General features: G+C 43.1%; 1 protein-coding gene and 1 pseudogene across 1 annotated transcript in view; one reads left to right on the plus strand and one right to left on the minus strand.

Annotated features, from left to right (window-relative positions):
• LOC139925074 (cysteine-rich protein 2-binding protein) overlaps window positions 1-10,656 on the plus strand; it is a 38,703-nt gene that overhangs the window by 16,050 nt on the left and 11,997 nt on the right. The gene's annotated exons all lie outside the window — the stretch shown is intronic.
• Window positions 175-10,184, minus strand: LOC144538275 (double zinc ribbon and ankyrin repeat-containing protein 1-like; annotated as a pseudogene).

A 10,656-nucleotide genomic window follows, 5' to 3' on the forward strand; every position in this document is an offset into this window, starting at 1 on the left:
GACATTATCTGTTAATTTATCTGTTCATTTATGAATTAACAGGTTTTAATAGATATTGATATCCCATTTGGACATTTTATCGCAATTTGATAAGTTCTTACATTATCCAACATTTACTGCATCATCAGTTGCCACAAGGCTTCAAATAAAACATGAAGGTGGAGTTCGTCCGGCGTCAGAAAACGTCCAGGTTGAGTTTGGGTTTGTCCAGTTTGCCCAGTTTGTCCAGTAAGCCCCGCCCAGTCCAGGCCGCCAGCAGAGAGACCAGGGCAGCGCAGCCGGAGCTCACGGCCAGGTCGAACGCCGTCCGGCCGCCGCCGTTCTTCCTCCGCAGGCTGGAGCCGCAGCTGAAACAGGAAGTCAGGAGGTGAGGTGTGATGATGTGTTGATGACATCAGCAGGTGAGAACATGCTGCGTTCAGGTCAGCCGGGAAAGAAGGAAGATACCAGCTGTTCGCTCAGCTTTCAGACGGTCAGCTTCTACGTAAAAGTTAAGAAGTGTACGATGTATAATCATGGTTTTGCACAGTGTATAAAATGTAGTGTATAACAGGTTAAAGTGTATATGTATGTAATATGGTGTATAATAACAGGTTATAAAGTGTGTATGTATATAATAACAGGTTATAAAGTGTGTATGTATATAGTAACAGGTTATAAAGTGTGTATGTATATAATAGCAGGTTATAAAGTGTATGTATATAGTAACAGGTTATAAAGTGTATATATATAGTAACAGGTTATAAAGTGTATATATATCGTAACAGGTTATAAAGTGTATGTATATAGTAACAGGTTATAAAGTGTATGTATATAGTAACAGGTTATAAAGTGTATATATATCGTAACAGGTTATAAAGTGTATGTATATAGTAACAGGTTATAAAGTGTATATATATAGTAACAGGTTATAAAGTGTATGTATATAGTAACAGGTTATAAAGTGTATGTATATAGTAACAGGTTATAAAGTGTGTATGTATATAATAGCAGGTTATAAAGTGTATATATATAGTAACAGGTTATAAAGTGTATGTATATAGTAACAGGTTATAAAGTGTATGTATATAGTAACAGGTTATAAAGTGTGTATGTATATAGTAACAGGTTATAAAGTGTATATATATAGTAACAGGTTATAAAGTGTATGTATATAGTAACAGGTTATAAAGTGTATATATATAGTAACAGGTTATAAAGTGTATGTATATAGTAACAGGTTATAAAGTGTATATATATAGTAACAGGTTATAAAGTGTATGTATATAGTAACAGGTTATAAAGTGTATGTATGTGTGTATATAAAGTGTGTATATCGGTGTGTATTTACCCCAGCAGCACCTGGGCGCTCTGCAGGCCTGCGCTGCCCAGCGCTGCAGCTTCATGCAGGGCGGAGTTGTTCATCCTGGAAGAGACGGACAGGAAGAAGACAGGAAGAGACATCCAGTCCTTCACAGCAGAGAAACCGTCTCCAGAGAGACCAGACTACCGGGACCGTCCGGCTTCACGGATAAATACAGCTGCGTATCGTCCGCAAAGAAATGATAAGAGATTCAACCAATCCTGAATTTCCCCACGGGGATTAATAAAGTGATTTCTTATCAAAGCAGCTGAGAATACGGCCAAATGGAAGAAAATACAAGGAAAACCGAAGCGGTCCGAGGATCGAACCCTGCGGAGCAGAAGAGACCAAACTTTCTGTTCTGCTGCAGTATCGTGTCATAAAATTAGTATTGGGAATATTTAAGAGTAGTTTTATACGCTGCACAATTAATTTAAAAAATTTTTTACAATCGCTATATGAACTTCTACAAATTCCATATCGCAAGAGGCAGCAGTTATTTTCTCTGTGACGTCTAACATGGTATTTAGATTTGAGCCCAATTTCTGGCCTATAAATTAAATCATCATCATAAAAAACTTTCACAAGTTACTCCAAGCTTGAACTTGGTGAAGCTTCAGGCAGCGTTCAGCGCCTCGCTCAGCAGCTCCTCAGCAGCTGTTACTGGAGTCCGACCGTCGCCGGCGTTTCGTTTTGTGGACTTACGGTCCGGACTGCTGGTTGACGTCGGCGCCTCGCTGCACCAGAACAGGAAGGACGTCGTGGTGACCGTTCACCACGGCGACCAGCAGGGCGGGGCGGCCATCGCTGCCCCGGCACGACGGGTCCGCCCCCTGCAGGCCGGGAGGAGGAGAACAGGTTCAAATCACGACATCGAAGTCAGCAGTATTAAAATAAATTTAAAGTTCAGCTTAACTCCAATGATAATATAATAATTGTTAGTGAATACGACGCACTTTGCACATTCTGTAATATACTGTGAATTCATTTGTTTTCATATTTTCTGACATGTCTTTATATTTTTATTTTCATACTGCATACTTTCATTCTTGTACTTAATATGTTAATATATAATATGTATTCTTATATTTCTCCTCGTCTTGTTGGTTGCATCATGTTCAGTTCCCCATCTGCTCTGTTCTTATTGATCTCCTATTTCATATCCTGTTGCTATTTGCTGCTGCAACGACTCGATTTCCCAACAGGGATCAATAAAGTTTCATCTATAATAATCAATAATCGTTAGCGTTTGTTTTCAGCTGCCTGGGCGTCCAGGCGGGTGGGGTTTGCTGCATTGGACAACACAACAGTCAAGTTTCAACAGTCACAGGAAGGAAGTGAAAGTCAGTTTAGTCCACAGTTCTGTGACCCGACTGATGAGCTAAACCCCACCCATCTGGCACTCACAGCAGGGTGAAACAAACCCAGCGGGTACCTGGTCCAGGAGCTGCTGCACCAGGCGGACCCGGCCTCGGCCCGGACCCAGCTCCTTCAGCAGCCGGCCGTCTGCCGGCTGGACAGGAACAGGCTTTAGTGACAAACAGGAAGAGAACCAGATGCAAAACAGGACATTTCCATTTTGGAAACCAACAGGATCCAGAAGGTCCAACTACAGGATTAGGTTCCTTACTGTCCTTTAAAAAGAATCTGAGGTCGTTGATATTGTATATGATGACGTCTAAAACTCTGTAAACCATCAAAATAACTCGACTCAGAGGATTTTGGCGACAGTAAGCAGAGATTTACTGAGCAGGATGGAAGATTCAGCAGAAAAACACCATGAACATTAACAGCTGCAGAAAGATAATGTTTAAACAGCGCCACCCTCTGGTTTAATGTGGAGCTGTCAGGTCTCAAGTCTTCTCTTCATGCATCAAGTCAAGTCTGTGTCAAAACTGTGACTCGAGTCCAAGTCATGTGACTCGAGTCCCAATTTTTTTTTTTTTTTTTTTACTATATTTTTATTGAGGTGTTTTCATATATAACAAAACAGATCAGGCAAAACAACACTTTCCCTTTTGTCCCCTTAGACTTTAACCCCCCGCCAGACTAATTATTAGATTAATAATAGATAACCTTATAGTACTGAGATCATGTTGAATATAGATTCACATATGTATGAACGTGTCAAATTCTTACTTGAAAATTTCCAATATCAAAATTTGAAAGTGTCCCATTCATTTTAATTCTATTTTACCTCCTGCCATTTTGCCATTTTGTTTTTTTTATCACACTTTACCACCTTCTTTCCCTTCCTTCTTCTTCGTGTGTTTTTATCTGCAGATAACGGTACTCACGGCAGGTTTGGGTGTGGAGGGTTTCCTGCGTCCGGACCGCTCACTTCCTGTCAAAATAAAACAGAAACCTGAGAGACAGCAGGAGGGACGGGACGCTCGCTGAAGCTGGGACGGAATTCATGTCAATAAGACAGGCAGGTGATTGATTGATTGATTGACTGATTGATTAGCAGATTATGTTCTTACTGGGGTTTGACTGATATCTGGTCTGATATCGTCATGTTACTAAACTGATCTGCTGCAGTCTGATCTGATGGATCTGATGCAGGTTGATTGATACTGAAGATACTGAATATCGGTACAAACTATCAGCTACTGCCGGCTTCAGTATCGGCCTGAGAGTCTAAACCCGTCTCACTGTGGTTCTTACCCAGACTGCCGCTGTTCACAGATCGCTCTGTAACGCTGCTGAGGCCGCCGGCCCGGCCGGCCGGCTGGGTGCCACCGGCTCCACCGCCGCCTTCACCGCCGCCTTCACCGCCGCCTTCACCGCCGGCTTGACCGCTCTCCTGGGAACAAACACCAGCTGTTAGCTTCCACACAGCCTTTTAGCTCAGGATAGCTAAGATGCTAAGACTTAAAGCTGCAGGGTGGACTAGAGCAGCTTTAATATTTTATAGTCAAATCTGGACGAGAGCAACTTTAATATTTTACAATCAAATCTGGACTAGAGCAGCTTTAAATAGCTAATAAAACGAGATGAACCTGATTGGTGCTCAAAGGAAAATTGTGTTATTTCAGCAGCAATAAATAGGATATAGATAAAAACACAACAAATAGGAAATATTGAATCTGAAAGATGCAGAGTCTGCATCAGGCTGATCCTGCAGGCTCCATGCTGCATGTTGATGAACTGACAGTCTGACAGGTTTGGATCAGGAGGAGCGGACCTGTGTTTTCTCCCGTCCGGCCGACACGAAGCTGACTGTCAGACCGACTTCGTACTTGTCCTCCTGGATCACGGCCGAAACCACCTGTGGAAACAGGAGGAACATCATGAGGTCGGTGCCGCGGCGGCCGCGGCGCTCTCGGGTCGGCGCGGCGTCTTACCCGGCCCAGGCGCGGCTCTCCCAGCAGCGCCCTGAAGGGGGCGTGGTTCTGGGCGTGGCTCCTCAGGTGAGCGCACACATGATCCAGCTGCTTCCTCCAGTAACCTGAGGGACGACACAGGCTCCACTTCAGTCTAAACATTATTATGATTATTAAATATTATTTGGAAATGTATAGTTTCTCTTGACATTTGAAAAAGAGTAATTCTCTCTCAGTTCAAATGTCGTCCTTAAAGTCTCCATGTTGTCTCTGTGCCTGGCTCAGCTGAGTCCAGCAGCAGAGGAATAACATCAGGATGAACCAACATGGCTGCAGGTCTTCTTTCCTGACCAATCAGGAGGGAGAGAGCCTGACCGACCCTCTCTGTTTTACCAAACTTTAACTGCTTTAACTGTTCATTTGTTCATTTCTTTTGTGATTTGTTAGCCCAACAGCCCCAGCTACAGAACTCTTATGGTGGCGTGAACATGATCCTAAGGCCAAGGACACTAAATGAAAGTGAGCCACCCAGGAGCAGGCGTTTTTAGAGCAACCATTGAGACACTAGTAATAATTAATCTCTTCCCTTCTATCTTCTTATTACTCTTTTTCCATTTTTTCCTTCAAGTGAGACACTAGTAATGGCACGTAAAAATCAAAGCCATCTAGCGTCTCTTTGGGGCTGGTGATTTGTTAATATATTTTGTGAATGTTGATTTTTTTTTTATTTGTTTGTGTTTTATGAAATGTGGTTGTGCTTTGCACTTCCAGGCCACCGTACATCACAGTCATTGCAGAAGCAGTAAGACTAGTAGCAGTAGTAGTAGTACAACCTGTTACACATTTTCCAGTCCGGCTTTATTCCCCATCACAGTACTGAAACTGCACGCATAAAAGTTATTAATGACCTCAGAATAAACACGGACTCAAACAAAATATCCATTCTCGTACTTTTGGACCTCAGCGCAGCATGCGACACATCGATCACAACATTATTTTAGACAGACTGGGAGACCGGGTGGGCGTGTCGGGACCTGCTCTGGTTCACAACCTACTTGCAGGACAGAGATTTCTTTGTGTCGATTGAAGATTTTGTCTCCAGGAGAGTTGATATTACCTGTGGTGTTCCGCAGGGCTCCATCCTTGGGACGCTTTTATTTAATTTATATATCCACTACCACTAGGACATGTGATACAGAAACACAACATTCTCTACCACAGTTATGCAGACGATACACAACTCTATATCTCCCTTTCTCCTGTTGATCTAAGTCCTGTACAATCACAACACGTATTGCAGACATTAATATATGGATGTCCCAAAACTTTTTACAATTATCAGATAAAACTGAAATAATAATTATGGGTGCAAAGACCGATAGACAAAACGTAGCAGACTACTTAAATCCTCTGTCATTAAACAGTAAAGACCCGGTAAGAAGTCTCGGTGTCATTAGAGATTCTGAACTGAACTATCGCAGTCGTGTTAATTACGTTACAAAGTCTGCGAAAAAAATATTTACAGAATAAGAGCTTTCCTATCACAAACAGACTGCATGCCTTCATCAGCAGCAGACTAGATTACTGCTGGTCTCCTCACTGGTCTCTCCAAGAAGACCACAGGGAGACTGCAGCTGGTTCAACATGCTGCTGCACCAATTTTAACCAGGACAAAGAAAATTCATCACATCGCTCCTGTCCTGCTAAATTTTAGAATAGATTTTAAAGTGTTATTGTTTATAAAGCGCTCAGTGGCATTGCACCATTACATCAGAGACATGCTCGCCACTTATGAACCACAACGAGCCGTCAGGTCATCAGAGTCTTTCCTCTGTTCCCTGGGAAGCTCTAAAGCAGGTGAAGCTGCTTTCAGTTGCTCTGCACCCAGAAAGTGGAATATCCCCAACGCTAACTTGCTTTAACAGCAAACTGAAAGCATTTCTTTTTACTAAAGTCTAGGATTAGGTCTTGTGTTGTCACTGCTGTAGAAGTACTTCCCAGTACCTCTTCCTGGGCTGACAGCAGTCAGCAGCGGCCGGCTCTCTCTCCCCTCTCTCCTCTCTCTCCTCTGCAGCTCGGTGCCGGAAGGGTAGAACAGTCCGACGGTCTGCGTCTGCCTGTCAGCTGTGGGCGGGGCTAACGCCGCGCTGGGGGAGGGGCCGCAGGAGGGGGCGGCCTGCCAGGTGGCATCATGGGAAGGCCGGTGTGAAACCTGGTCATACAGTATGATTCTCATTACTATTGTCAGGATAAGAAGCAGGTGGTAGAGGTTAGATGAACAGGCTTCAACCTGCTGAAGCAACACAACCAGCTGCTGCTCTGGACCAGGAACTATCACTTTATTACTACTAGTGGCAGGAAAAGTAGCTAATTAAAACTAATCATTAAAAGCAGATAAAACACAAAAAGTAAGAAAATGAAATACAAAACAAAGAAGCGGCAGGCTATTTACTAATTCACAGAAAATACCTTTCAGTAGAGAGTAGTGGTAGTAGTACCAGTCGTGGTGCAAATAATAGCACTAGTAATAATAGCAGTAGTTGTATTAGCAGTGGTATTAGTGGTAACAATAATAGTTGTAGTAGTAGCAGCAGCAGTAGTAGTAGCACTACTACTAGTAGTAGTAGTACCAGTAGTAGTTTTAGTAGTAGTAGTATTAGAATTAGTAATATTATGGATCATCATTTGCCGGTATTTAATTTTGCAGCCGAGTAAATCTCTAATGTGTAATGTGTGTGAGTAACTAGAGCCTGTTCACCCTGCTGCCCTGCTGGTCCGCGGCGCCCCCTGCGGGCCCGGTCCGGTCCGCGGCGCCCCCTGCGGGCCCGGTCCAGCAGGATGCGGGCTGGGCTGGAGCTTCCAGAAAGACGCCGCAGGCAGCGCAGTAGACGGCGTAGGGATGACTGGTCGCTCCGCACCGCCAACACATCACATGACTGACTGCATGGCCAGGCTGGAGACAGAAGCACACCATCACTACATCATCACTACATCATCACCACATCATTACATCATCACCACATCATCACCACATCATCACTACATCATCACCACATCATCACTACATCATCACCACATCATCACCACATCATCACCACATCATCACCACATCATCACTACATCATCACCACATCATCACCACATCATCACTACATCATCACCACATCATCACCACATCATCACCACATCATCACCACATCATCACTACATCATCACCACATCATCACTACATCATCACCACATCATCACCACATCATCACTACATCATCACCACATCATTACATCATCACCACATCATCACCACATCATCACCGCATCATCACCACATCATCACCGCATCATCACCACATCATCACCACATCATCACTACATCATCACCACATCACCACATCATCACCACATCATCACCACATCATCACTACATCATCACCACATCACCACATCATCACCACATCATTACATCATCACCACATCATCACCACATCATCACCGCATCATCACCACATCATTACATCATCACCACATCATCACCACATCATCACTACATCATCACTACATCATCACCACATCATCACTACATCATCACCACATCATTACATCATCACCACATCATCACCACATCATCACCACATCATCACTACATCATCACTACATCATCACTACATCATCACCACATCATCACTACATCATCACCACATCATCACTACATCATCACCACATCATCACCACATCATCACCACATCATCACTACATCATCACTACATCATCACTACATCATCACCACATCATCACTACATCATCACTACATCATCACTACATCATCACCACATCATTACATCATCACCACATCATCACCACATCATCACCACATCATCACTACATCATCACCACATCATCACTACATCATCACCACATCATCACCACATCATCACCACATCATCACCACATCATCACTACATCATCACCACATCATCACTACATCATCACCACATCATCACCACATCATCACCACATCATCACCACATCATCACCACATCATCACTACATCATCACCACATCATCACCACATCATCACCACATCATCACTACATCATCACCACATCATCACCACATCATCACTACATCATCACTACATCATCACCACATCATCACCACATCATCACCACATCATCACCACATCATCACTACATCATCACTACATCATCACCACATCATCACTACATCATCACCACATCATTACATCATCACCACATCATCACCACATCATCACCACATCATCACTACATCATCACTACATCATCACTACATCATCACCACATCATCACTACATCATCACCACATCATCACCACATCATCACCACATCATCACCACATCATCACTACATCATCACCACATCATCACTATATCATCACCACATCATCACCACATCATCACCACATCATCACCACATCATCACTACATCATCACCACATCATCACTACATCATCACCACATCATCACCACATCATCACCACATCATCACCACATCATCACCACATCATTACATCATCACCACATCATCACCACATCATCACCACATCATCACCACATCATCACCACATCATCACTACATCATCACCACATCATCACTACATCATCACCACATCATCACCACATCATCACCACATCATCACCACATCATCACCACATCATTACATCATCACCACATCATCACCACATCATCACCACATCATTACATCATCACCACATCATCACCACATCATCACCACATCATTACATCATCACCACGTCCCAAAATGTGCTGGGGAAAGAAATAGGTAACTAATGTCTACCTACATACAGAATACACTGTATATGTTTTTAAAGGTCAAAACCTGGAAAGAGTTTTAATGGAGTTTGAAGCTGAATGTCTCAGCAGAGAATAGATGGTGTAATAGATGTGTGTGTGTGTGTGAGTGTGTGTGTGTGTGTGCACCTTGCAGCCGCACCAGTCGCAGTATCTGGCGTCAGACTGGTTGATGCGGTTGCATGTGGAGCAGGAGAGCAGCCTGTGTTCTGCTGCGGGGCCAGAGGGGGCGCTGCGGCCCCAACACGCCGCCTGCAGGACACACAGCGCCTTACAGTTCATATTTTCACATTTATTCTTGTATTAATTGATTAATCGATTGATTTTTATTAATTCAGTCATTTACTTCTGTCCTCTATATACCAGCACTACAATTGCTCATAAAAATAAAAGATAACCAATCAAAATGCCAGTTCATCAAACAGAGTAAAACAAAACAGTGGCTGTCTCACGGCGGGCGGCAGGCGGCTCTCACAGCTCACACAGCAGGAGATCTGAGCCGGGTTTCCACTTCCACAGGACACACACACCACATAGTCCTGCACACACACACACACACACACACACACACACAGAGACAGACACGCAGAACACCAATTACAACTAACATATATGTATACACACAGTGTTGTCATGGTAACTAAAAGGAGGCTGAACTCTGACCTCCATACAGATTCATGTCAAACTAACAAAGAAGGTGAAGTGAGTTCAGGTCGTTTACTCTCCGCTGCGTTCAGACACACACACACACACACACACACACACACATACATACACACACACACACGCACACACACAAGCCTCCTATACTGCAGTTGTACCTGGAACCTCCAACATTTAAAAACTGATCTGATTTGAAACCTAACCCAGTAAACTGCAGGATGATGGTGAAATGAAACACTGAGTCTTTAATATTTAACAGTCAATGATTTGATTATTTTCAACCTCACTATTCTGAAAAATATACTAGTTGGGTAAGGTGGACAAGACATATGGGAGATATCTAGCATATACTTCTAATGATAAAAAAACAAATGAGCTTATTAATAAATTATTTTCATCATTTTCTTTAAACATGACATAATCATGACAGACAAGCATTCATTGCCAATACACCCAATATTTGTGATAAAGTGTCTGA

Source organism: Centroberyx gerrardi, unplaced genomic scaffold, assembly GCF_048128805.1.
Source record: "Centroberyx gerrardi isolate f3 unplaced genomic scaffold, fCenGer3.hap1.cur.20231027 Scaffold_81, whole genome shotgun sequence".
Classification (NCBI taxonomy): Eukaryota; Metazoa; Chordata; class Actinopteri; order Beryciformes; family Berycidae; genus Centroberyx; species Centroberyx gerrardi.